This window comes from Ranitomeya variabilis, chromosome 2, assembly GCF_051348905.1.
Source record: "Ranitomeya variabilis isolate aRanVar5 chromosome 2, aRanVar5.hap1, whole genome shotgun sequence".
Taxonomy (NCBI): domain Eukaryota; kingdom Metazoa; phylum Chordata; class Amphibia; order Anura; family Dendrobatidae; genus Ranitomeya; species Ranitomeya variabilis.
In genome coordinates, this window is record NC_135233.1 from 1,111,700,315 (window position 1) to 1,111,727,983 (window position 27,669).

General features: G+C 53.9%; 1 protein-coding gene across 4 annotated transcripts in view; it reads right to left on the minus strand.

Annotated features, from left to right (window-relative positions):
- Nucleotides 1-18,515, minus strand: part of KHK (ketohexokinase) — a 73,630-nt gene extending 55,115 nt beyond the window's left edge. For all 4 annotated transcript variants that reach the window (XM_077292006.1, XM_077292005.1, XM_077292004.1 and 1 more), the window contains exon 1: nucleotides 18,453-18,515. The gene's annotated coding sequence lies outside the window, so the exon portion shown is untranslated. The remainder of the gene's footprint in view (nucleotides 1-18,452) is intronic.
- Between the last annotated feature and the right edge of the window lie 9,154 nt (nucleotides 18,516-27,669).

Consider the following 27,669-nt stretch of genomic DNA (forward strand, 5'->3'; position numbering starts at 1 on the left):
CTCTTTTTCCTGTCCTGATCTGGCTGTACACCACTTCAATGACACTCTCAGAAGCGCCATGGACCAAGTAGCGACCCTCACCCTCAGAACCTCCAAGCACAGAGTAAAACAGCCCTGGCTAACATCGCAAACTCGGCTTCTCCAGCGATGCTCTAGGAGTGGAGGAGGATGGAGGAAAACTTGCACACCAGAAGACTTCATCCACTACAAATTTATCTTAAGGACCTACAGTGGGTACAGAAAGTATTCAGGCCCCTTTACATTTTTCACGGTTTGCTTTAATGCAGCCATCTGTTAGATGGTTCATCTTCCAACAAGACAATGACACTAAGCACACAGCTAAAATAACAAAGGAGCGGCTTCAGAACAACTCTGTGACCATTCCTGACCAGCCCAGCCAGAGCCCTGACCTAAACCCAATGGAGCATCTCTGGAGAGACCTGAAAATGGCGTCCACCAACGTTCACCATCCAACCTGACGGAACTGGAGAGGATCTGCAAAGAAGAATGACAGAGGATCCCCAAATCCAGGTATGAAAAACTTATTGCATCATTCCCAAGAAGACTCATGGCTGTACTAGCTCAAAAGGGGCTTCTCCTCAATACTGAGCAAAGGGGCTGAAGACTTATGACCATGTGATATTTCAGTTTTTCTTTTTTTAATAAATTTGCAAAAATTACTGCATTTCTGTTTTTTTCATTCAAGATGGGGTGCAGAGTGTACATTAAAGAGAAAAAAAATGAACTTTTATGAATTTACCAAACGGCTGCAATGAAACAAAGAGTGAAAAAATTAAAGAGGTCTGAATACTTTCCATACCCACTGTACAACTCTGCCCTTCACCTCGACAACCAGACCTACTAACTACACCACCCTGATCTCCTCACTATCCAACCACCCTAAGTGACTTTTTCTCTAGTCACCTTCCACGACAGCCACTTCGGAGGTTGTCTTCCCCGCCCTAATAGGGGACAGGAACACAAAGAGGTTAAATACCCCTTCCTGCACCGCCAGTGTTTTCCTGTCCCCTATGGGGCATGAGGAGATTCTGAAGGGGCTGCCTAGGCCGGCGACCGGAGCTCCACTTACCAGATAAGCCGGGCAGCATGAAGGTCGGGCGTTCCCTCCTCAAAAATGCTGCTCCCATCTCCTCTCTTCGGAGGGACTCGGGACCTTCCCACCCCTCCGGCGCTCCCTTCGGGGGTAATGCGGGGCGGTGACGTGCGTACCGGGGGCCTCTTGCAGCCCCCCGGTTCCCTCCTCCCTAGCTGCAGCGCTGGAGGTGGCGCGCGTCCCGGAGTCTGTGGCCGGCCGATGGCTGGGTCACTTCCGGGTTAGCGCGCGTCACTTCCGGTTCACTCAGGTGCGTTCCAGGATGGAGCACACGCCGGCCGGCAATGGCATCCGAGCAGCAGACACGCCATACAGACAGCGTTTTCGGGGGCGTTCCAGGACCCTACCCCAATCAGGCAATAGGGGGGGGGGAGGAGCATCATGACGCTGGGCCTTCGATCCTACATAAAGAGATCCGGGTAGCAAGGTAAGCTGTCTGACTGTTACACTACGTGATGGACATGGACGGTGACAGACCCCCTTGCTCTGCATCTGCAGAGAAAATGAAGGCTCCACTTCTACCCCCACCCTTAAATCAGAAAACAAAAAATACTATTTTAATTCTGAGGACATGAGTGACCTAATCAGTTTAGTAAGGCTAGGTTCACATTGCGTTAATGTGTGCACGCTAACGGACAGCGTTGCACGGCGAAAATGTCGCAATTAACGCCGTGCAACAGGTCCGTTAGCGCACCCATTGACAGCAATGTGAAGTTTCCCTCTAGCGCATCGCAAGCGCGTGCCTTTTTCGGCTCGCGCTAGCGATGTGCCGTTCTTCTGTGGCACGCCTCGGACGCTGCTTGCAGCGTCCGCGGCGCACCCGAGGTCTGTTCCCCGCTCTCGCAGATCGTTAACGCGACCCCTAACACGGCCCCTAAATAAACATTGCGTTAGCGCAATCCGCTAGCGCTAAACGGATTGCCCTAACGCAATGTGAACCTAGCCTAAGAGGCACCATGGGGGTAGAGGATGAAGAAGTTACACTCACAGTACAGGATGAGATGTTTGAGGGTCTGAAACCCAAAGATCAAAAAGGGTTTCCAGTACATAAGAATTTACGAGATCTAATTCTGCATGAATGGGACCTCCCTGAAAAGGGTCTGACTGTGCCATCAGAGCTAAAAAACCGGTGTCCATTGGACGGGGATAACTCCCTGTGGGAGACCCCGAAAGTGGATGTACAGGTGTCCAGGGTAACTAAGAAAACAGCCCTTCCCTTTGAGGACTCTTCTCAACTCAAGGATCTGATGGATCGTAAAATAGAGTTTATTAAAGTCCTGGGACACCTCCACAAATTTACTAAAGTAATATAGCCTCCACTTGCGTGGCCAGATCTCTATTTGTCTGGTTACGCAAGCTTGAGGATCACTTGACACAGGGCACCCCAAGAGAGGAGATTTTAGACTCCCTACCCTTGCTACAGAAGGCAACGGGGTTCCTAGCCGATGCTTCTGCTGAATCGGTCCGAGTAGCCGCGAAAGCTGCCGTCCTCCCTAACTCATCCAGGAGAGCACTTTGGATAAAATCCTGGGGAGGCGATTTTGTCTCCAAGTCCAAATTATGTAGCATACCCTTTCAGGGTCATAATGTATTTGGACCCGTTCTGGATGATATTTTGGATAAGGCGGCAGATAAAAAGAAATCTCTCCCTGAGCAGAAGATTCCTAAAAAAACGCTTTTTTCGTCCCTCCCGTGACCAATCTTCGCAGAGAGGAAAAGGCAAAACAGGAAGGTGGAGCTATCCCAAGGGAGGCAGGGGAAAAAATATCCTGGCCCCTCAGGCCCAGCAGACCCCAGATAAGCAATGACTGTGCTCCGGTCGGGGGTCGACTCTCACGCTTTTTCACCAAGTGGCAGACCATCTCCACAAATCAGTGGGTCCTTCGTACCGTTCAAGAGGGACTAAAAATAGAATTCGTGAGACCACCCCCACAATGCTTAAGGATAACCTCCCTTCAAAACCCAGACCTCCAAAACTCCTTGTTACAAGATCTACAAAAACTACTGCAATCAAATGTGATCTCGCAGGTACCGAAATTGGAGGAAGGACGTGGTCATTATTCACGCCTTTTTCTGATAACCAAGCCATCGGGGAAGAACAGAATTATCATAAATTTGAAACCCTTGAACGAATCAGTCTGGCACAGGAGATTCAAAATGGAGACAGTCAAATCAGTAATCCCCCTCATCGGTCAAAATTGGATGATGGCGACTGTGGATCTGAGGGATGCGTATTACCATGTGCCAATCCACCCAGAGCACAGGAAATTCCTCAGATTCGCAGTCTCCAAGGGTCACCAGATCGAACATTTCCAGTTCAATGTCCTCCCCTTCGGCATCTCATCGGCCCCACGGGTTTTCACGAAAATTATGGCGGAAGCAATAATCTTCATCCGTCAACAAGGAATATGCATTGTGCCGTATTTAGACGACTTCCTTATTATGGCTCCATCTGCCCCCCGTCTGGAAACAGACGTATCAAAGACCCTAGAGATATTACAAACCCTGGGTTGGATCCCAAATCTGGAGAAGTCAGAGATCCATCCCTCCACAAGAAGGAAATTTCTGGGGGTGCTACTGGACTCGAAAGTAAGAACATCTTTTCTGCCCAAAGATCATCAAATCAACCTTGTCCGCAAAGTAGCCAAATTCAGGGGCCAGCGTGCACCGACCCTCAGACAATCGATGTCTGTACTAGGGTCCCTGACCGCATGTATACAATCAGTTTCCTGGGCCCAGGCTCACACACGAGCTCTCCAGACGTAGGTGCTCCTACATTCCAGGAGACGACAGACTCCATTGAGTCAAAAGATTCTTCTCCCTGGCCATGTGAAATCAGCTCTAAAATGGTGGCTAGATTACCAAAATCTCCAGAGAGGAGTCAGCTGGGATCACCTTCCCCTAAAAACACTCCGCTCAGATGCCAGCAAAAGAGGCTGGGGTGCAGTGGTAGAGGGTTTCCACTTTCAGGGACAATGGGCATCGAATATCAGCAGCAGCTCCTCGAATCTAAGAGAACTGAAACCTGTAGAGGAAGCCCTAAAGGCGTTATCTACGCTGATCAAAAATCATCACGTTCGTATTTACTCGGACAATATGACCACGGTAGCCTATCTACGACACCAGGGGGGAACAAAGTATGCCTCTCTAAAGGAAGTAGCTGCAAGAATATTTTTCTGGGCAGAGAAAAACCTTCTATCGGTCACAGCGGTACATCTGAGGGGGTTGGACAACACTCAGGCGGATTTCCTCAGCAGGAAAGACGTTCATCCAGGAGAGTGGTCCCTAGACCAAACAGTGTTTCAATCCCTAACCTCAAAATGGGGTACTCCAGAGGTGGATCTATTCGCCAACAGGCAAAATGCGAAGGTAGAAACATTTTTCTCCCTTCATCACAAAGACAAGGCACAGGGAATAGATGCCTTCTCACAGCAGTGGAAGTTCAACCTTGCATATGCCTTTCCTCCCATTCCCATGCTGGCGAAAACTCTGCAAAAGATCAGAGCGTGCGCAGTGACCACAATCTTGACTGCCCCATTGTGGCCCGGGAGGAGCTGGTACGGCGCCCTGTTAGATATGGCCCTGGAAGGTCCCTGCCTTCTACCTCAAAAGCTCAATCTCCTACACCAGGGTCCCCTACTACATCTGGACCTAAACAGGTTGAACTTGGCAGCATGGCTACTGAAGCCACAATCTTAAAAGCTAAGGGACTCTCGGATGACGTAATTCAGACCCTTCAAAAAAGCAGAAAAGCGGTCACCAATGGCATCTATACTAAGGTCTGGAAAAAAATTACGTCCTGGTGCTTCCCAGAAGTTCCAGACCCCTTCAATCCTGATATAGCGAAAATCTTACAATTTTTACAGAAGGGCTTGGAAATAGGCCTTACCCCTAGCACACTCAAAGTGCAAGTATCGGCCCGTAGTAGCTTTTTTGATTTAAGCTTAGCCAATCACTGCTAGATCAAGCGATTTATGACAGCAGCATCCAGAATTCGTCCTACGCTCCGTAGTAAGGTGCCTTCCTGGGACCTCAATACAGTACTTAATGCACTAACCCAGGATCCATTTGAACCCCTGGATGCTATAACCATAAAGAACTTAACTTTGAAAACAGTCTTTTTAGTCGCAATCACTACGGCTAGACGTATTGGTGAGTTACAGGCCCTGTCAATACAGGAACCTTATCTAACGTTCACTACGGATAGCATTATACTAAAACTAGACCGGTCCTTTTTACCTAAAGTGGTCTCGAATTTCCACAGAGATCAGGACATTCTACTACCTTCATTTTGCCCGAACCCCTCCAACCCTAAAGAACAGACCTTCCACACCTTGGATGTTCGCAGGGTGGTCCTATCTTACTTACAACAGACTGAAGCCTGGCGAATTGATCAAAATTTATTCATCCAGTTCTCGGGACGAAACAAGGGAAAGAAGGCGGCAAAAAACACTATTGCAAACTGGATCAAACAGTCTATTTGTCTGGCATATTTATCACAAGGACTGGATCCACCTGCCTCTCTGAATGCACACTCTACCCGAGCGATGGCAACATCATGGGCAGAGAGGGGGAATGCCTCATCAGAGCAGATATGCAGAGCCGCCACCTGGTCGTCCATCCATACGTTCACCAGACATTACCGGCTAAATTTCAATAGGGATTTAACATTTGGCAGATGTGTTCTGCAGGCCGTGGTCCCTCTCTAGAGAAATTAGCTGTTGGTACTACTCCGAAGTGGCTGTCGTGGAAGGTGACAAGAGAAAATAGAATTAGTTCTTACCGGTAATTTGGTTTCTAGGAACCTTCCACGACAGCACTAATTTCCCTCCCTATCTGATATTCTTATTGGATGATTCCTGCACTTTTGTGGTAATTATTAGTGTTGAGCATTCCGATACTGCAAGTATCGGGTATCGGCCGATACTTGCTGTATCGGAATTCCGATACCGAGATCCGATATTTTTGTGATATCGGGTATCGGTATCGAAACAACATTAATGTAAAAATGTGTAAAAGAGAGAATTAAAATAAAAAATATTGCTATACTCACCTCTCCGACGCAGCCTGCACCTTACCGAGGGAAGCGGCAGCGTTCTTTGTTTAAAATTCGCGCTTTTCTTTCCTTTACGTGAGTCCCGGCTTGTGATTGGTTGCGTGCCGCCCATGTGACCGGGACGCAACCAATCACAGCAAGCCGTGACGTAATTTCAGGTCCTTCAGGATTTTAAAATTACGTTCCGGCGTTGTGATTGGTTGCGTCGCAGTCACATGGGCGACGCAACCAATCACAGCAAGCCGTGACGTAATTTCAGGTCCTTAAGGATTTTAAAATTACGTCCCGGCTTTGTGATTGGTTGCGTCGCAGTCACATGGGAGACGCAACCAATCACAAGCCGTGACGTCACGGGAGGCTGGACACGCGCGCATTTTTAAAATTACGTCACGGCTTGTGATTGGTTGCGTGCCGCCCATGTGGCCGCGACGCGACCAATCACAGCAAGCCGTGACGTAATTTCAGGTCCTGAATGCAGAAATAGGCATTCAGGACCTTAAAATTACGTCACGGCTTGCTGTGATCGGTCGCGTCGCGGCCACATGGGCTGCACGCAACCAATCAGAAGCCGTGACGTCGCGGGAAGCAGGAAACGCGCGCATTTTAAGCAAACAACGCTGCCGGTTCCCTCGGTGAGGTCCAGCCTCCCGTGACGTCCCGGCTTGTGATTGGTTGCGCCGCGATCAACCAATCACAAGCCGGGAGGCTGGACACGCGCGCATTTTAAAATTTTAAAATGCGCGCGTGTCCAGCCTCCCGGCTTGTGATTGGTTGACCGCGGCGCAACCAATCACAAGCCGGGACGTCACGGGAGGCTGGACACGCGCCCATTTTAAAAAGCGCGCGTGTCCAGCCTCCCGTGACGTCACGGCTTGTGATTGGTTAATGGCGGCCATGTTGCCGGGACGCGGACCAATCACAGCAAGCCGTGACGTAATTTCGTCACGGCTTGCTGTGATTGGTCCGCGTCCCGGCAACATGGCCGCCCTGACCAATCACAAGCCGGGACTTCACGTAACCAAGTAAAAGCGCAAATTTTAAACAAACAACGCTGCCGGTTCCCTCGCTGAGGTCCAGGCTGCGTCGGACAGGTGAGTATAGCGATATTTTTTATTTTAATTCTTTCTTTTACACATTTATATGGATCCCAGGGCCTGAAGGAGAGTTTCCTCTCCTTCAGACCCTGGGAACCATCAGGAATACCGTCCGATACTTGAGTCCCATTGACTTGTATTGGTATCGGGTATCGGTATCGGATTGGATCCGATACTTTGCCGGTATCGGCCGATACTTTCCGATACCGATACTTCCAAGTATCGGACGGTATCGCTCAACACTAGTAATTATACATGCTACTGTGTCCAGGAAAACACTGGCGGTGCAGGAAGGGGAGGGGTATTTAACCTCTTTGTGTTCCTGTCCCCTATTAGGGCGGGGAAGACAACCTCCGAAGTGGCTGTCGTGGAAGGTTCCTAGAAACCGAATTACCGGTAAGAACTAATTCTATTTTGACACCTTTCACGCCCTCCTCAGGCCGAAAGCACAAGCCCCTATGACCAACATTTGAGCTGATGAACTGGCCTCCCCCTTTATAGAGAAAACAGATAATATCTGTCAGGAAATCCGCTCCCAGCCACCAAGTGCTGTGACTCCCATCCCTCCCTGCATTTCTCCTGGCTCACTCTTCACATTCGATCCCATCACAGAAGAAGTCTCCAGGCTCCTCTCTTCTTCTCGTCTGACTACATGCACTACTGAACCCATTCCCTCTCATCTCCTCCAGTCTCTCTCTCCAGCCGCCATATTTATTTATATAGCACCACTGATTCCATGGTGCTGTACAATCTTTAATCTCTCAAGGCCCCGTCTCACTTAGCGACGCTAAAGCGATCCCGACAACGATACGACCTGTCAGGGATCGTTGCTGCGTCGCTATGTGGTCGCTGGTGAGATGTCAAACAGTGAGATCTTCCCAACGATCGCTGCTGCGATCTCACTGTTTGACATCTCACCAGCGACCTGTAGCGACCTGTACAACGATGTCACATGGGAGCTATTATGACGATTCAGTGTGAGTCGTCAACGAGGTCGTTGGTAAGGTGTCAAACACAGCGATGTGTGCTACCCAGCGGGACCTCAACGATCAAAAAAAGGTCCAGGCCATTCCGACACGACCAGCGATCTCACAGCAGGGGCCGGGTCGCTGCTACGTGTCACACATAGCGAGATCGCTACTGAGGTCGCTGTTGCGTCACAAAACTTGTGACTCAGCAGCGATCTCGCTAGCGATCTCGCTTAGTGAGACGGGGGCTTCACTCTCCTCAGGCATTTTCCCCTCCTCCTTCAAACACTCTATCATTACGTTACTAAAGAAACCACCCTCGACCCATCCTGCACAAATAGCTACAGACCAGTCTCCAAGAGTTTAGAGATGAAGGGGAGATTACAGACTTGTCTGCGCCTAGTCTACTCCCGCCTTACCCATAACCTCTTCACTCACTCCCTCCTAGACCCTTCACAGTCCAGCTTCCGCCCCCAACATTCGACAGAAACGTCACTCACCAAAGTGACCAATGACCTTCTGACAGCAAAATGTAGCGGTGACCATTCTCTGCTCATTCTTCTCGACCTTTCTGCAGCTTTCGACACTGTTGACCACCATCTCCTACTCTCAAGGCTTCAGTCACTAGGCATTAAGGACAATGCCCTCTCCTGGTTCTCCTCCTATCTTTCTGAACGCTCCTTCAGTGTTCTGTTCTCTGGCTACACTTCATCTCTTCCTCTCACTTGGGGTACCTCAGTCCTTGGACCCCTTCTCTTCTCCCTCTACACGGCCACAATTGGACAGACCATCAGCAGATTTGGCTTTCAGTACCATCTTTATGCTGATGAGACACAACTATACACGTCATCCCCTGACCTTACCCCCGGTGTACTACAGAGCGCCACTGTCTGTCTGCAGTCTCCAACATCATGTCCGCTCTCTATCTGAAACTCAACCTCTCCAAAACTGAATTTCTTCTGTTCCTGCCGTCTACTAACCTCCTTAAACCTGATGTTTCCCTCTCCGTGGGTGGCACCATAATAACACCGCGGCAGCAGGCGCGCTGTCTGGGTGTTATGTTTGACTCCGATATCTCCTTCACATCCCATATACAATCTCTTGCTCTCTCCTGCCGCTTACACCTAAAGAACATCTCTAGAATCCGCCCTTTTCTCACCATGGAAACAACATAAGCCCTCACTGTAACCCTGATCCACTCCCGCCTGGACTACTGCAATGCTCTATTAATTGGCCTCCCCCTTACTCGACTTTCCACTCTCCAGTCTATCCTTAATGCAGCATCCAGGGTTGTCCATCTAGCTAATCGTTACTCGGACGTCTTCGCTCTGTGCCACTCGTTACACTGGCTGCCTATACATTACAGGATGCAATTTATACTGCCTGTTCTCACCCACAAAGCTCTCCACAGTGCGGCCCCCCTATATCTCCTCCATCATTTCTATCACCTACCCGTCCTTTCCACAGTGCGGCCCCCCTACATCTCCTCCCTCATTTCTATCACCTACCTGTCCTCTCCACAGTGCGCCCCCCTTACATCTCCTCCCTCATTTCTATCACCTACCTGTCCTCTCCACAGTGCGCCCCTCTTACATCTCCTCCCTCATTTCTATCACCTACCTGTCCTCTCCACAGTGCGCCCCCCTTACATCTCCTCCCTCATTTCTATCACTTACCCGTCCTATCCACAGTGCACACCCCCTACATCTCCTCCCTCATTTCTATCACTTACCCGTCCTATCCACAGTGCACACCCCCTACATCTCCTCCCTCATTTCTATCACCTGCCATCAAACTCCACTGCACTCAACACCACAAATACTGGCTGGTGACGACCTCATGCAGCCTCTAGTATCAATCCCCCACCCCCTGAAGATGGCTGGACCATCATTGTAAATACATCATTGCGAATACACACCTGAACTTTGTGTCTCCCCCACCTCATTGTAGATTGGAAGCTCTCATGAGCAGGGGAGGCTAAGTGCACACGTTGCAGAATTGCCGCGGAAATTTCCGCGGCAATTCTGCAGCTCCTGCAGCGGATATATCGCATGCGGAATTGGCATGCATATTCCCGCAGAAAACTAGCGTTTTGCAAGCATAATTAGCTTGCAGAATGCTAGCGTTTTCCAAGCGATCTGTAGCATCGCTTAGAAAACTGATTGACAGGTTGGTCACACTTGTCAAACACTATGTTTGACAAGTGTGACCAAGTTTTTACTATTGATGCTGCCTATGCATCATCAATAGTAAAAGATAGAATGTTAAAAATAATTTAAAAAATGGTTATACTCACCTTCCACAAACAGCCGATCTCCTCAGCGACTTCCATTCCTATAGATGGTGTGTGTGCAGGACCTTCGATGATGTCGCGGTCACGTGACCGCGACGTCATCGCAAGTCCTTCACACCCACCATCTATAGGAACGGAAGCGGCCACGTGCACCGCTGAGAGGCGGGAAAGCTCCGGGGCCATCAGAAGGTGAGTATATCACGATTTTTTTTTTTCTTTTTTTTTTTTTAACAATTATATTATAATTATATTATATATTAGTCTCCTCTCCTCCACCCTGGGTACCAACCGCACATGATCTGCTTACTTCCCGCATGATGGGCATAGCCCCATGCGGGAAGTAAGCAGATCAATGCATTCCTAGGTGTGCGGAATCCCCGCAATTCCGCAAATTTAATGAACATGCTGCATTTTTTCTGGAATGCGATTCCGCTCAGGAAAACAACACATGTGCACAAAAAATGCGGAATGCATTCTATTAAATAGGATGCTTAATGTGAGCGTTTTTTTCGCGGTTTTATAGCGTTTTTATAGCAAAAAAACGAGAAAAATCTGCTACCTGTGCACATAGCCTTATTGTGCTTTAATTATTATATTGATAAAGTTGTTACTTATGACTGTTGTGTTTGAAACTGTTAAGCTGTAAAGCGCTGCGGAATATGTTGGCGCTATATAAATAAAGATTATTATTCTGCACTCTCGGGCTCTGTCTCCCTTCCTCCAGCACTCTTGGCCTCTGTATCTCCCTCTCTCCTGCACTCTCGGGCTGTCTCTCTCTCTCTCCTGCACACTCGGGCTCTGTCTCCCTCTCTCCTGCACTCTCGACCTCTGTCTCTCTCTCCTGCACTCTCGGCCTGTCTCCCTCTCTCCTGCACTCTTGGCCTCTGTCTCCCTCTCTCCTGCACTCTCGGCCTCTGTCTCCCTCTCTCCTGCACTCTCGGACTCTGTCTCCCTCTCTCCTGCACTCTCGGACTCTGTCTCCCTCTCTCCTGCACTCTCGGACTCTGTCTCCCTCTCTCCTGCACTCTCGGACTCTGTCTCCCTCTCTCCTGCACTCTCGGACTCTGTCTCCCTCTCTCCTGCACTCTCGGACTCTGTCTCCCTCTCTCCTGCACTCTCGGACTCTGTCTCCCCCTCTCCTGCACTCTCTGCCTCTGTCTCCCCCTCTCCTGCACTCTCTGCCTCTGTCTCCCCCTCTCCTGCACTCTCGGCCTCTGTCTCCCTCTCCTGCACTCTTGGCCTCTGTCTCCCTCTCCTGCACTCTCGGCCTCTGTCTCTCTCTCTCCTGCACTCTCGGCCTCTGTCTCTCTCTCTCCTGCACTCTCGGCCTCTGTCTCTCTCTCTCCTGCACTCTCGGCCTCTGTCTCTCTCTCTCCTGCACTCTCGGCCTCTGTCTCTCTCTCTCTCTCCTGCACTCTCGGCCTCTGTCTCTCTCTCTCCTGCACTCTCGGCCTCTGTCTCCCTCGCTCCTGCACTCTCGGCCTGTCTCCCTCTCTCCTGCACTCTCAGGCTGTCTCCCTCTCTCCTGCACTCTCGGCCTCTGTCTCTCTCTCCTGCACTCTCGGCCTCTGTCTCTCTCTCCCGCACTCAGCCTCTGTCTCTCTCTCCCGCACTCTCGGCCTCTGTCTCTCTCCTGCACTCTCGGCCTGTCTCTCTCCTGCACTCTCGTCCTCTGTCTCCCTCTCTCTCCTGCACTCTCGGCCTCTGTCTCCCTCTCTCCTGCACTCTCGGGCTCTGTCTCCCTCTCTCCTGCACTCTCGGGCTCTGTCTCCCTCTCTCCTGCACTCTCGGCCTCGGTCTCTCTCCTGCAATCTCGGCCTCTCTCCTGCACTCTCGGCCTCGGTTTCCCGCTCTCCTGCACTCTCAGCCTGGGTCTCTCTCTCTCCTGCACGCTCGGCCTCTCTCCTGTACTCTCGGCCTCGGTTTCCCGCTCTCCTGCACTCTCAGCCTGGGTCTCTCTCTCTCCTGCACTCTCGGCCTCTGTCTCCCTCTCTCCTGCACTCTCGGCCTCTGTCTCCCTCTCTCCTGCACTCTCGGCCTCTGTCTCCCTCTCTCCCGCACTCTCGGCCTCTGTCTCTCTCTCCCGCACTCTCGGCCTCTGTCTCTCTCTCTCCTGCACTCTCGGTCTCTTTCTCCCTCTCTCCTGCACTCTCGGCCTCTCGACTGCACTCTCGGCCTCGGTTTCCCGCTCTCCTGCACTCTCAGCCTGGGTCTCTCTCTCTCCTGCACTCTCGGCCTCTGTCTCTCTCTCTCCAGCACTCTCGGCCTCTGTCTCTCTCCTGCACTCTCGGCCTCTGTCTCCCTCCCTCCTGCACTCTCGCCCTCTGTCTCCCTCTCTCCTGCACTCTCGCCCTCTGTCTCCCTCTCTCCTGCACTCTCGGCCTCTGTCTCCCTCTCTCCTGCACTCTCGGCCTCTGTCTCTCTCCTGCACTCTCGGCCTCTGTCTCTCTCCTGCACTCTCGGCCTCTGTCTCTCTCTCTCCCGCACTCTCGGCCTCTGTCGCTCTCCTGCACTCTCGGCCTCTGTCTCTCTCCTGCACTCTCGGCCTCTGTCTCTCTCCCGCACTCTCGGCCGCTGTCTCCCTCTCCTGCACTCTCGGCCTCTGTCTCTCTCTCTCCTGCACTCTCGGCCTCTGTCTCTCTCTCCTGCACTCTCGGTCTCTGTCTCCCTCTCTCCTGCACTCTCGGCCTCTGTCTCTCTCTCTCCTGCACTCTCGGCCTCTGTCTCTCTCTCTCCTGCACTCTCGGCCTCTGTCTCTCTCTCTCCTGCACTCTCGGCCTCTGTCTCTCTCTCTCCTGCACTCTCGGCCTCTGTCTCTCTCTCCTGCACTCTCGGCCTCTGTCTCCCTCTCTCCTGCACTCTCAGCCTGGGTCTCTCTCTCTCCTGCACTCTCGGTCTCAGTCTCTCTCCTGCACTCTCGGCCTCGGTTTCCCGCTCTCCTGCACTCTCAGCCTGGGTCTCTCTCTCTCCTGCACTCTCGGCCTCTGTCTCTCTCTCCTGCACTCTCGGCCTGTCTCTCTCTCTCCTGCACTCTCGGCCTCTGTCTCCCTTTCTCCTGCACTCTCGGCCTCTGTCTCCCTCTCTCCTGCACTCTCGGCCTCTGTCTCCCTCTCTCCTGCACTCTCGGCCTCTGTCTCTCTCCTGCACTCTCGGCCTCTGTCTCTCTCTCTCCCGCACTCTCGGCCTCTGTCTCTCTCTCCTGCACTCTCGGCCTCTGTCTCTCTCTCTCCTGCACTCTCGGCCTCTGTCTCTCTCTCTCCTGCACTCTCGGCCTCTGTCTCTCTCTCTCCTGCACTCTCGGCCTCTGTCTCCCTCTCTCTCCTGCACTCTCGGCCTCTGTCTCCCTCTCTCCTGCACTCTCGGCCTCTGTCTCCCTCTCTCCTGCACTCTCGGCCTCTGTCTCCCTCTCTCTCCTGCACTCTCGGCCTCTGTCTCCCTCTCTCCTGCACTCTCGGCCTCTGTCTCTCTCTCTCCTGCACTCTCGGCCTCTGTCTCTCTCTCCTGCACTCTCGGCCTCTGTCTCCCTCTCTCCTGCACTCTCGGCCTCTGTCTCTCTCTCTCCTGCACTCTCGGCCTCTCTCTCTCCTGCACTCTCGGCCTCTCTCTCTCTCCTGCACTCTCGGCCTCTGTCTCCCTCTCTACTGCACTCTCGGCCTCTGTCTCTCTCCTGCACTCTCGGCCTCTGTCTCCCTCTCTACTGCACTCTCGGCCTCTGTCTCTCTCCTGCACTCTCGGCCTCTGTCTCCCTCTCTCCTGCACTCTCGGCCTCTGTCTCTCTCCCGCACTCTCGGCCTCTGTCTCTCTCTCTCCTGCACTCTCGGCCTCTGTCTCTCTCCTGCACTCTCGGCCTCTGTCTCTCTCTCTCCTGCACTCTCGGCCTCTGTCTCCCTCTCTCCTGCACTCTCGGCCTCTGTCTCCCTCTCTCCTGCACTCTCGGCCTCTGTCTCCCTCTCTCCTGCACTCTCGGCCTCTGTCTCCCTCTCTGCCGCACTCTCGGCCTCTGTCTCCCTCTCTGCCGCACTCTCGGCCTCTGTCTCTCTCTCTCCTGCACTCTCGGCCTCTGTCTCCCTCTCTCCTGCACTCTCGGCCTCTGTCTCTCTCTCTCCTGCACTCTCGGCCTGTCTCCCTCTCTCCTGCACTCTCGGCCTGTCTCCCTCTCTCCTGCACTCTCAGCCTCTGTCTCCCTCTCTCCTGCACTCTCGGCCTCTGTCTCTCTCTCTCCTGCACTCTCGGCCTCTGTCTCCCTCTCTCCCGCACTCTCGGCCTCTGTCTCCCTCTCTCCCGCACTCTCGGCCTCTGTCTCCCTCTCTCCTGCACTCTCGGCCTCTGTCTCCCTCTCTCCTGCACTCTCGGCCTGTCTCCCTCTCTCTCCTGCACTCTCGGCCTCTGTCTCCCTCTCTCCTGCACTCTCGGCCTCTGTCTCCCTCTCTCCCGCACTCTCGGCCTCTGTCTCCCTCTCTCCCGCACTCTCGGCCTCTGTCTCCCTCTCTCCTGCACTCTCGGCCTCTGTCTCCCTCTCTCCTGCACTCTCGGCCTCTGTCTCCCTCTCTCTCCTGCACTCTCGGCCTCTGTCTCCCTCTCTCCTGCACTCTCGGCCTCTGTCTCTCTCTCTCCTGCACTCTCGGCCTCTGTCTCTCTCTCCTGCACTCTCGGCCTCTGTCTCTCTCTCTCCTGCACTCTCGGCCTCTGTCTCTCTCTCTCCTGCACTCTCGGCCTCTGTCTCTCTCTCTCCTGCACTCTCGGCCTCTGTCTCCCTCTCTCTCCTGCACTCTCGGCCTCTGTCTCCCTCTCTCCTGCACTCTCGGCCTCTGTCTCCCTCTCTCTCCTGCACTCTCGGCCTCTGTCTCCCTCTCTCCTGCACTCTCGGCCTCTGTCTCTCTCTCTCCTGCACTCTCGGCCTCTGTCTCCCTCTCTCTCCTGCACTCTCGGCCTCTGTCTCCCTCTCTCCTGCACTCTCGGCCTCTGTCTCTCTCTCCTGCACGCTCGGCCTCTGTCTCTCTCTCCTGCACTCTCGGCCTCTGTCTCTCTCTCCTGCACTCTCGGCCTCTGTCTCTCTCTCTCCTGCACTCTCGGCCTCTGTCTCCCTCTCTCCTGCACTCTCGGTCTCTGTCTCTCTCTCTCCTGCACTCTCGGCCTCTGTCTCCCTCTCTCTCCTGCACTCTCGGCCTCTGTCTCCCTCTCTCCTGCACTCTCGGCCTCTGTCTCTCTCTCTCCTGCACTCTCGGCCTCTGTCTCCCTCTCTCTCCTGCACTCTCGGCCTCTGTCTCCCTCTCTCCTGCACTCTCGGCCTCTGTCTCTCTCTCTCCTGCACTCTCGGCCTGTCTCTCTCTCTCCTGCACTCTCGGCCTCTGTCTCCCTCTCTACTGCACTCTCGGCCTCTGTCTCTCTCTCTCCTGCACTCTCGGCCTCTGTCTCTCTCTCTCCTGCACTCTCGGCCTCTCTCTCTCCTGCACTCTCGGCCTCTGTCTCTCTCTCCTGCACTCTCGGCCTCTGTCTCCCTCTCTCCTGCACTCTCGGCCTCTGTCTCCCTCTCTCCCGCACTCTCGGCCTCTGTCTCTCTCTCTCCTGCACTCTCGGCCTCTGTCTCCCTCTCTCCTGCACTCTCGGCCTCTGTCTCCCTCTCTCCTGCACTCTCGGCCTCTGTCTCTCTCTCTCCTGCACTCTCGGCCTCTGTCTCCCTCTCTCTCCTGCACTCTCGGCCTCTGTCTCCCTCTCTCCTGCACTCTCGGCCTCTGTCTCTCTCTCCTGCACTCTCGGCCTCTGTCTCCCTCTCTCCTGCACTCTCGGCCTCTGTCTCCCTCTCTCTCCTGCACTCTCGGCCTCTGTCTCTCTCTCCTGCACTCTCGGCCTCTGTCTCCCTCTCCTGCACTCTCGGCCTCTGTCTCTCTCTCCCGCACTCTCGGCCTCTGTCTCCCTCTCTCCTGCACTCTCGGTCTCTGTCTCTCTCTCTCTCCTGCACTCTCGGCCTCTGTCTCCCTCTCTCTCCTGCACTCTCGGCCTCTGTCTCCCTCTCTCCTGCACTCTCGGCCTCTGTCTCTCTCTCTCCTGCACTCTCGGCCTCTGTCTCCCTCTCTCTCCTGCACTCTCGGCCTCTGTCTCCCTCTCTCCTGCACTCTCGGCCTCTGTCTCTCTCTCTCCTGCACTCTCGGCCTGTCTCTCTCTCTCCTGCACTCTCGGCCTCTGTCTCCCTCTCTACTGCACTCTCGGCCTCTGTCTCTCTCTCTCCTGCACTCTCGGCCTCTGTCTCTCTCTCTCCTGCACTCTCGGCCTCTCTCTCTCCTGCACTCTCGGCCTCTGTCTCTCTCTCCTGCACTCTCGGCCTCTGTCTCCCTCTCTCCTGCACTCTCGGCCTCTGTCTCCCTCTCTCCCGCACTCTCGGCCTCTGTCTCTCTCTCTCCTGCACTCTCGGCCTCTGTCTCCCTCTCTCCTGCACTCTCGGCCTCTGTCTCCCTCTCTCCTGCACTCTCGGCCTCTGTCTCTCTCTCTCCTGCACTCTCGGCCTCTGTCTCCCTCTCTCTCCTGCACTCTCGGCCTCTGTCTCCCTCTCTCCTGCACTCTCGGCCTCTGTCTCTCTCTCCTGCACTCTCGGCCTCTGTCTCCCTCTCTCCTGCACTCTCGGCCTCTGTCTCCCTCTCTCTCCTGCACTCTCGGCCTCTGTCTCTCTCTCCTGCACTCTCGGCCTCTGTCTCTCTCTCCCGCACTCTCGGCCTCTGTCTCCCTCTCTCCTGCACTCTCGGCCTCTCTCTCTCTCCTGCACTCTCGGCCTCTCTCTCTCTCCTGCACTCTCGGCCTCTGTCTCCCTCTCTCCTGCACTCTCGGCCTCTCTCTCCTGCACTCTCGGCCTCTGTCTCTCTCTCTCCCGCACTCTCGGCCTCTGTCTCCCTCTCTCCCGCACTCTCGGCCTCTGTCTCCCTCTCTCCCGCACTCTCGGCCTCTGTCTCCCTCTCTCCCGCACTCTCGGCCTCTGTCTCTCTCTCTCCTGCACTCTCGGCCTCTGTCTCCCTCTCTCCTGCACTCTCGGCCTCTGTCTCCCTCTCTCCTGCACTCTCGGCCTCTGTCTCTCTCTCTCCTGCACTCTCGGCCTCTGTCTCCCTCTCTCTCCTGCACTCTCGGCCTCTGTCTCCCTCTCTCCTGCACTCTCGGCCTCTGTCTCTCTCTCCTGCACTCTCGGCCTCTGTCTCCCTCTCTCCTGCACTCTCGGCCTCTGTCTCCCTCTCTCTCCTGCACTCTCGGCCTCTGTCTCTCTCTCCTGCACTCTCGGCCTCTGTCTCTCTCTCCCGCACTCTCGGCCTCTGTCTCCCTCTCTCCTGCACTCTCGGCCTCTCTCTCTCTCCCGCACTCTCGGCCTCTGTCTCCCTCTCTCCTGCACTCTCGGCCTCTGTCTCCCTCTCTCCTGCACTCTCGGCCTCTGTCTCCCTCTCTCCTGCACTCTCGGCCTCTGTCTCTCTCTCTCCTGCACTCTCGGCCTCTCTCTCTCTCTCTCCTGCACTCTCGGCCTCTGTCTCTCTCTCCCGCACTCTCGGCCTCTGTCTCCCTCTCTCCTGCACTCTCGGCCTCTCTCTCTCTCCTGCACTCTCGGCCTCTGTCTCCCTCTCTCCTGCACTCTCGGCCTCTCTCTCCTGCACTCTCGGCCTCTGTCTCTCTCTCTCCCGCACTCTCGGCCTCTGTCTCCCTCTCTCCCGCACTCTCGGCCTCTGTCTCCCTCTCTCCCGCACTCTCGGCCTCTGTCTCTCTCTCTCCCGCACTCTCGGCCTCTGTCTCCCTCTCTCCCGCACTCTCGGCCTCTGTCTCTCTCTCTCCTGCACTCTCGGCCTCTGTCTCTCTCTCCTGCACTCTCGGCCTCTGTCTCCCTCTCTCCTGCACTCTCGGCCTCTGTCTCTCTCTCTCCTGCACTCTCGGCCTCTGTCTCCCGCTTTCTGTCTCTCACCTTTAGCTTTTGTCTCTTCACTTCCTGCTTCTGTCACGTGATTATCACTATGACAACCGCCCCGCCCCCTCCCTCTGACCTGTCCTCCTGTAGAGTCTCCGGGACCGATCAGTGAGGAGCCGGGAGCGATCAGTGAGGAGCCGGGAGCGATCAGTGAGGAGCCGGGAGCGATCAGTGAGGAGTCGGGAGCGATTAGTGAGGAGCCGGGAGCGATCAGTGCGGAGCCGGGAGCGATCAGTGAGGAGCCGGGAGCGATCAGTGAGGAGCCGGGAGCGATCAGTGAGGAGCCGGGAGCGATCAGTGAGGAGCCGGGAGCGATCAGTGAGGAGCCGGGAGCGATCAGTGAGGAGCCGGGAGCGATCAGTGCGGAGCCGGGAGCGATCAGTGAGGAGCCGGGAGCGATCAGTGAGGAGCCGGGACCGATCATTGGGGAGCCGGGAGCGATCAGTGAGGAGCCGGGAGCGATCAGTGAGGAGCCGGGAGCGATCAGTGAGGAGCCGGGAGCGATCAGTGCGGAGCCGGGAGCGATCAGTGAGGAGCCGGGACCGATCAGTGAGGAGCCGGGAGCGATCAGTGAGGAGCCGGGACAGATCAGTGAGGAGCCGGGAGCGATCAGTGAGGAGTCGGGAGCGATCAGTGAGGAGCCGGGAGAGATCAGTGAGGAGCCGGGAGCGATCAGTGAGGAGTCGGGAGCGATCAGTGGGGAGTCGGGAGCGATCAGTGAGGAGCCGGGAGCGATCAGTGAGGAGTCGGGAGCGATCAGTGAGGAGCCGGGAGCGATCAGTGAGGAGTCGGGAGCGATCAGTGAGGAGTCGGGAGCGATCAGTGAGGAGCCGGGGGAGATCAGTGAGGATCCGGGAGCGATCAGTGAGGAGCCGGGAGCGATCAGTGAGGAGCCGGGAGCGATCAGTGAGGAGCCGGGAGCGATCAGTGGGGAGCCGGGAGCGATCAGTGAGGAGCCGGGGGAGATCAGTGAGGAGTCGGGAGCGATCAGTGAGGAGTCGGGAGCGATCAGTGAGGAGCCGGGAGCGATCAGTGAGGAGCCGGGAGCGATCAGTGAGGAGCCGGGAGCGATCAGTGAGGAGCCGGGAGCGATCAGTGAGGAGCCGGGAGCGATCAGTGGGGAGCCGGGAGCGATCAGTGAGGAGCCGGGACCGATCAGTGAGGAGCCGGGACCGATCAGTGGGGAGCCGGGAGCGATCAGTGAGGAGCCGGGACCGATCAGTGCGGAGCCGGGGGAGATCAGTGAGGAGCCGGGAGAGATCAGTGAGGAGCCGGGAGCGATCAGTGAGGAGCCGGGAGCGATCAGTGAGGAGCCGGGAGCGATCAGTGAGGAGCCGGGGGAGATCAGTGAGGATCCGGGGGAGATCAGTGAGGATCCGGGAGCGATCAGTGAGGAGCCGAGAGCGATCAGTGAGGATCCGGGGGAGATCAGTGAGGATCCGGGAGCGATCAGTGGGGAGCCGGGAGCGATCAGTGAGGAGCCGGGAGCGATCAGTGAGGAGCCGGGAGCGATCAGTGAGGAGCCGGGAGCGATCAGTGCGGAGCCGGGAGCTATCAGTGAGGAGCCGGGAGCGATCAGTGGGGAGCCGGGAGCGATCAGCGAGGAGCCGGGAGAGATCAGCGAGGAGCCGGGAGCGATCAGCGGGGAGCCGGGACCGATCAGTAAGGAGCCGGGACCTATCAGTGAGGAGCCGGGAGCGATCAGTGAGGAGCCGGGGGAGATCAGTGAGGATCCGGGGGAGATCAGTGAGGATCCGGGAGCGATCAGTGAGGAGCCGAGAGCGATCAGTGAGGATCCGGGGGAGATCAGTGAGGATCCGGGGGAGATCAGTGAGGATCCGGGAGCGATCAGTGGGGAGCCGGGAGCGATCAGTGAGGAGCCGGGAGCGATCAGTGAGGAGCCGGGAGCGATCAGTGAGGAGCCGGGAGCGATCAGTGGGGAGCCGGGAGCGATCAGCGAGGAGCCGGGAGAGATCAGCGGGGAGCCGGGACCGATCAGTAAGGAGCCGGGACCTGTTATGGTTACCCCAATGACCATGGGAAACAAAAATACAAAACGGACTAGCTCTCGGGTGATGGAAACTAAGGTCGACCGTGACCTGAACCTGACCCAACACTTACAGTAGCCGGGGGATGTACCTACGATGCCCTAGACACCACGCGCCAGCCGGAGATCTAACTACCCCTATAAGAGGAATATACAGGCCTGCCTTACCTCCAGTGAGGAACCCCAAAAGATGATAGTAGGCCCCCACAGATATTGACGGTGAGTTCAGAGGAAATGACATACGTAGGATGAACAGCAGATTTAGCACAGTGAGGTCCGCTTACTAGATAGCAGAAGGACAGGAAAGAGTTACTTCACGGTCGACCTAAAAATCACTATTCAAAAACACCATCCAGAAATTACTTTAAACTCCAGTGACAACTCATGCCACTGGAGTAGTAATTTTCTGTCCACAAGAGCTTCCAGCACTGAAGAGTCACATTGCAGATAGCTGGACAAAAATAGCAAAACAAGAAACTAAATTCAACTTAGCTGAACTGGAACTTGAGGCAGGTGAATGCAACAGAATGCTACTAGCACATTGTTGGCCGGCATGTGACTAACAGCCAAGCAGCCTTAAATAGGAAACTCCCCTAGAGGGTGGCGACAGGTAATCAGAGATGGAGGAAGGCACATAAGAGACACTACCATAACAGACCACCGGGGGAGCCCACAAACCGAATTCACAACAGTACCCCCCCCTTAAGGAGGGGGCACCGAACCCTCACCAGAACCACCAGGGCGACCTGGATGAGCACTATGAAATGCACGAACCAAATCGGGAGCATGAACATCGGATGCTGTCACCCAAGAATTATCCTCCTGGCCATAACCTTTCCACTTAACCAGATACTGAAGTTTCCGTCTGGAAACACGGGAGTCCAAGATCTTTTCCACCACATACTCCAATTCACCCTCAACCAACACAGGAGCAGGTGGATCAGCAGAAGGAACAACCGGTACCTCATACCTCCGCAATAATGACCGATGGAAAACATTATGGATATTAAAAGATGCTGGGAGGTCCAAACGAAAGGACACAGGATTAAGAACCTCCAGAATCCTATAAGGGCCGATAAACCGAGGCTTAAACTTAGGAGACGAGACCTTCATAGGAACAAATCGAGAAGACAGCCACACCAGGTCCCCAACACAAAGACGAGGACCAATACGCCGATGACGATTAGTGAACTGTTGAGTCTTCTCCTGGGACAACTTCAGATTGTCCACAACCTGTCCCCAAATCTGATGCATCCTATCAACCACAGCATCCACTCCAGGACAATCCGAAGACTCCAATTGACCGGACGAAAACCGAGGGTGAAACCCTGAATTACAAAAAAATGGAGAAACCAAAGTGGCAGAACTAGCCCGATTGTTAAGGGCAAACTCTGCCAATGGCAAAAAGTCAAGCCAATCATCCTGATCAGCGGACACAAAACACCTCAAGTAAGTCTCCAAGGTCTGATTAGTACGCTCAGTCTGGCCATTAGTCTGAGGATGGAATGCAGACGAAAAAGACAAATCGATACCCATCCTGGCACAGAACGTCCGCCAAAATCTAGACACAAACTGAGTACCCCTGTCAGACACTATATTCTCAGGAATACCATGCAAACGCACCACATTCTGAAAAAATAGAGGAACCAACTCAGAGGAGGAGGGCAATTTGGGTAAAGGTACCAAATGAACCATCTTGGAAAAACGGTCACAAATCACCCAGATGACAGACATCCTACGAGAAACCGGAAGGTCAGAAATAAAGTCCATAGAGATGTGCGTCCAAGGCCTCTTAGGAATAGGCAAGGGCAACAACAACCCACTGGCCCTAGAACAGCAGGGCTTGGCCCGAGCACAAACATCACAAGACTGCACAAACATGCGCACATCTCGAGACAAAGAAGGCCACCAGAAGGACCTAGACACCAAATCCCTGGTGCCAAAAATTCCAGGATGACCTGTCAACGCGGAAGAATGAACCTCCGAGATAACTCTACTGGTCCAATCATCAGGGACAAACAGTCTACCAGGCGGACAGCGATCAGGCCTATCCACCTGAAACTCCTGCAAAGAACGCCGCAGGTCTGGGGAGACAGCTGACAATATCACCCCATCCTTCAGGATGCCGGTAGGTTCGGAATCACCAGGCGAGTCAGGCTCAAAACTCCTAGAGAGGGCATCCGCCTTCACATTCTTGGACCCAGGCAGATATGACACCACAAAGTTAAATCGGGAGAAAAACAACGACCAGCGCGCCTGTCTAGGATTCAGACGCCTGGCCGACTCAAGATAAATTAGATTCTTGTGGTCAGTGAGGACCACCACCTGGTGTCTAGCACCCTCAAGCCAATGACGCCACTCCTCAAACGCCCACTTCATGGCCAGAAGTTCCCGATTTCCCACATCATAATTTCGCTCAGCGGGCGAAAACTTTCGGGAGAAAAACGCACATGGTCTCATTACTGAGCAGTCAGGATCTTTCTGCGACAAAACTGCACCTGCTCCGATCTCCGAAGCATCCACCTCAACCTGGAACGGAAGTAACACATCAGGTTGGCGCAACACAGGAGCGGAAGAAAAGCGGCGCTTAAGCTCTTGAAAGGCCTCCACAGCCGCAGAGGACCAATTAGCAACATCAGCACCCTTTTTGGTCAAATCAGTCAAAGGTTTAGCAATGGCAGAAAAACCCGCTATAAATCGGCGATAGAAATTAGCAAAACCCAAGAACTTTTGCAGACTCTTCAAAGAAGTAGGTTGCATCCAATCACAAATAGCCTGGACCTTGACAGGGTCCATCTCCATAGATGAAGGGGAAAAAATATATCCCAAAAAGGAAATTCTCTGAACTCCAAAACTACACTTTGAGCCCTTTACAAAAAGAGAATTAGCTCGCAAAACCTGAAAAACTCTCCTGACCTGTTGAACGTGAGATTCCCAGTCCTCCGAAAAAACAAGAATATCATCCAAATACACAATCATAAACTTATCCAGATATTCACGGAAAATATCGTGCATAAAGGATTGAAAAACGGAAGGGGCATTTGCAAGACCGAAAGGCATTACCAAATACTCAAAATGGCCTTCAGGCGTATTAAATGCGGTCTTCCACTCATCCCCCTGCTTAATCCGCACCAAATTATACGCACCACGTAGATCGATCTTAGTGAACCACTTAGCCCCCTTTATACGAGCAAACAGATCAGTCAGTAAAGGTAACGGGTACTGGTATTTAACTGTAATCTTATTCAAAAGTCGATAGTCGATACAAGGTCTCAATGAACCATCCTTTTTACCTACAAAGAAAAATCCTGCCCCTAGTGGAGACAACGAGGGGCGAATATGACCCTTTTCCAAGGATTCTCTGATATACTCCCGCATAGCAGTATGTTCAGGTACAGACAAATTAAACAAGCGACCCTTAGGAAACTTACTACTGGGGATCAATTCAATAGCGCAGTCACACTCTCTGTGGGGAGGGAGAGAATCAACTTTAGGCTCTTGAAAGACATCATAAAAATCTGACAGAAATGCTGGGATCTCAGAGGGAGTAGATGAAGAAATAGGAACCAAAGGTGCATCCCCATGAATACCCCGACATCCCCAGCTCAACACAGACATAGATTTCCAGTCCAAGACGGGATTATGAATCTGTAACCATGGTAATCCAAGCACTAAGACATCATGTAGGTTATATAATACAAGGAAACGAATAATCTCCTGATGGTCTGGGGTAAGACGCATAGTCACTTGTGTCCAATATTGTGGTTTATTGCTAGCCAAAGGTGTAGAATCAATACCCTTCAGGGGAATAGAAACTTCCAACGGCTCCAAATCAAACCCACAACGCTTGGCAAAGGACCAATCCATGAGACTCAGAGCGGCGCCAGAATCCACATAAGCATTCACAGTCACAGATGATAAGGTACAAATCAATGTCACGGACAAAAGAAATTTTGACTGCAAGGTACCTGTAGAAAAAGATTTATCAACCTTTTTATCAACCTTATTTATACGTTTAGAGCATGCTGATATAACATGAGCTGGATCTCCACAGTAGAAGCACAATCCATTTTTGCGCCTGTAATTTTGACGTTCGCCTCTAGACAAAACACGATCGCATTGCATATGCTCTAATGCCTTTTCAGAGGTCACCGCCAAATGGTGCACAGGTCTTTGCTCAGAAGACACCGCCATATGGTGCACAGGTTTTTGCTCAGAAGATACCGCCATATGGTGCACAGATTTTTCCTCAGAAGACCCCGCCATATGGTGCACAGATTTGCGCTCCCGCAAACGCCGATCAATCTGGATAGCCAATTTCATGGCATAATTCAGACCTGTAGGCACAGGGAACCCCACCATGACATCCTTCACGGCATCAGAGAGACCTTCTCTGAAATTAGCTGCTAAAGCGCACTCATTCCATTTAGTAAGCACCGACCATTTACGGAATTTCTGGCAGTATATCTCAGCTTCATCTTGCCCTTGGGAAAGAGCTATCAAGGCTTTCTCAGCCAAAATCTCCAAATTAGGTTCTTCATAAAGCAACCCCAAAGCCTGAAAAAACGCATCTACATTTAACAACACAGGATCTCCTGGCGATAATGCAAATGCCCAACTTTGTGGGTCGCCGCGCAGTAGAGAGATAACAATTTTAACTTGTTGAGTCTGATCACCAGCAGAGTGAGATCTCAGAGACAAAAACAATTTGCAATTTTCTCTGAAACTCAAAAACCGGGATCTGTCTCCGGTAAAGTATTCAGGCAGAGGAATCTTAGGTTCAGACATTGGAGCACGTATAACAAAATCTTGTAGGTTCTGTACTTTTGTCGCAAGGTTATTCAAACCTGCAACTAAACTCTGTGGATCCATGTTTCAAATGGGTGTAACCCAAGCATTCAGATGTTAAGAGGAGAGGAGAAAAAAAAAAAAAAGGCTGAAGACTGCAGTTTAAGCAAGAAATACAAATGATCAAACTAAGGTGCACTTTCAAACACAGAAAAAAAAAACCTTTTCTTCTCCTTCCTACTTTAGTGCATATTTTAACACATAGATTTTTTACGGGCCGGCCAAACTGTTATGGTTACCCCAATGACCATGGGAAACAAAAATACAAAACGGACTAGCTCTCGGGTGATGGAAACTAAGGTCGACCGTGACCTGAACCTGACCCAACACTTACAGTAGCCGGGGAATGTACCTACGATGCCCTAGACACCACGCGCCAGCCGGAGATCTAACTACCCCTATAAGAGGAATATACAGGCCTGCCTTACCTCCAGTGAGGAACCCCAAAAGATGATAGTAGGCCCCCACAGATATTGACGGTGAGTTCAGAGGAAATGACATACGTAGGATGAACAGCAGATTTAGCACAGTGAGGTCCGCTTACTAGATAGCAGAAGGACAGGAAAGAGTTACTTCACGGTCGACCTAAAAATCACTATTCAAAAACACCATCCAGAAATTACTTTAAACTCCAGTGACAACTCATGCCACTGGAGTAGTAATTTTCTGTCCACAAGAGCTTCCAGCACTGAAGAGTCACATTGCAGATAGCTGGACAAAAATAGCAAAACAAGAAACTAAATTCAACTTAGCTGAACTGGAACTTGAGGCAGGTGAATGCAACAGAATGCTACTAGCACATTGTTGGCCGGCATGTGACTAACAGCCAAGCAGCCTTAAATAGGAAACTCCCCTAGAGGGTGGCGACAGGTAATCAGAGATGGAGGAAGGCACATAAGAGACACTACCATAACAGACCACCGGGGGAGCCCACAAACCGAATTCACAACAGGGACCTATCAGTGAGGAGCCGGGAGCGATCAGTGAGGAGCCGGGAGCGATCAGTGAGGAGCCGGGAGCGATCAGTGGGGAGCCGGGAGCGATCAGTGAGGAGCCGGGACCGATCAGTGAGGATCCGGGAGCGATCAGTGAGGAGCCGGGAGCGATCAGTGAGGAGCCGGGAGCGATCAGTGAGGAGCCGGGAGCGATCAGTGAGGAGCCGGGAGCGATCAGTGGGGAGCCGGGAGCGATCAGTGAGGAGCCGGGACCGATCATTGGGGAGCCGGGAGCGATCAGTGAGGAGCCGGGACCGATTAGTGAGGAGCCGGGAGGGATCAGTGCGGAGCCGGGAGCGATCAGTGAGGAGCCGGGAGCGATCAGTGCGGAGCCGGGACCGATCATTGGGGAGCCGGGAGAGATCAGTGGGGAGCCGGGACCGATCAGTGAGGAGCCGGGAGGGATCAGTGAGGATCCGGGAGCGATCAGTGCAGAGCCGGGAGCGATCAGTGCGGAGCCGGGAGCGATCAGTGAGGAGCCGGGAGCGATCAGTGAGGAGCCGGGAGCGATCAGTGCAGAGTCGGGACCGATCATTGGGGAGCTGGGAGCGATCAGTGAGGACCCGGGAGCGATCAGTGAGGAGCCGGGAGAGATCAGTGGGGAGCCGGGAGAGATCAGTGGGGAGCCGGGAGGGATCAGTGAGGATCCGGGAGCGATCAGTGCGGAGCCGGGAGCGATCAGTGAGGAGCCGGGAGCGATCAGTGCGGAGCCAGGAGCGATCAGTGAGGAGCCTGGGACCGGTCAGTGAGGAGGCGGGACAGATCAGCGGGGAGTCGGGACAGATCAGCGGGGAGCCGGAACCGATCAGCGAGGAGCCGGGAGCGATCAGCGGGGAGACGGGAGCGATCAGCGGGGAGCCGGGTCAGATCAGTGAGGAGCCGGGTCAGATCAGTGAGGAGCCGGGAGCGATCAGTGAGGAGCCGGGAGCGATCAGTGGGGAGCCGGGAGCGATCAGTGGGGAGCCGGGAGCGATCAGTGGGGAGCCGGGAGCGATCAGTGGGGAGCCGGGAGAGATCAGTGGGGAGCCGGGAGAGATCAGTGGGGAGCCGGGAGAGATCAGTGGGGAGCCGGGAGCGATCAGTGCGGAGCCGTGAGCGATCAGTGCGGAGCCGGGAGCGATCAGTGGGGAGCCGGGAGCGATCAGTGAGGAGCCGGGAGCGATCAGTGAGGAGCCGGGACCGATCAGTAAGGAGCCGGGACCGATCAGTGAGGAGCCGGGACCGGTCAGTGAGGAGCCGGGACCGATCAGTGGGGAGCCGGGACAGATCAGTGGGGAGCCGGGACCGATCAGTGAGGAGTCGGGACCGATCAGCGGGGAGACGG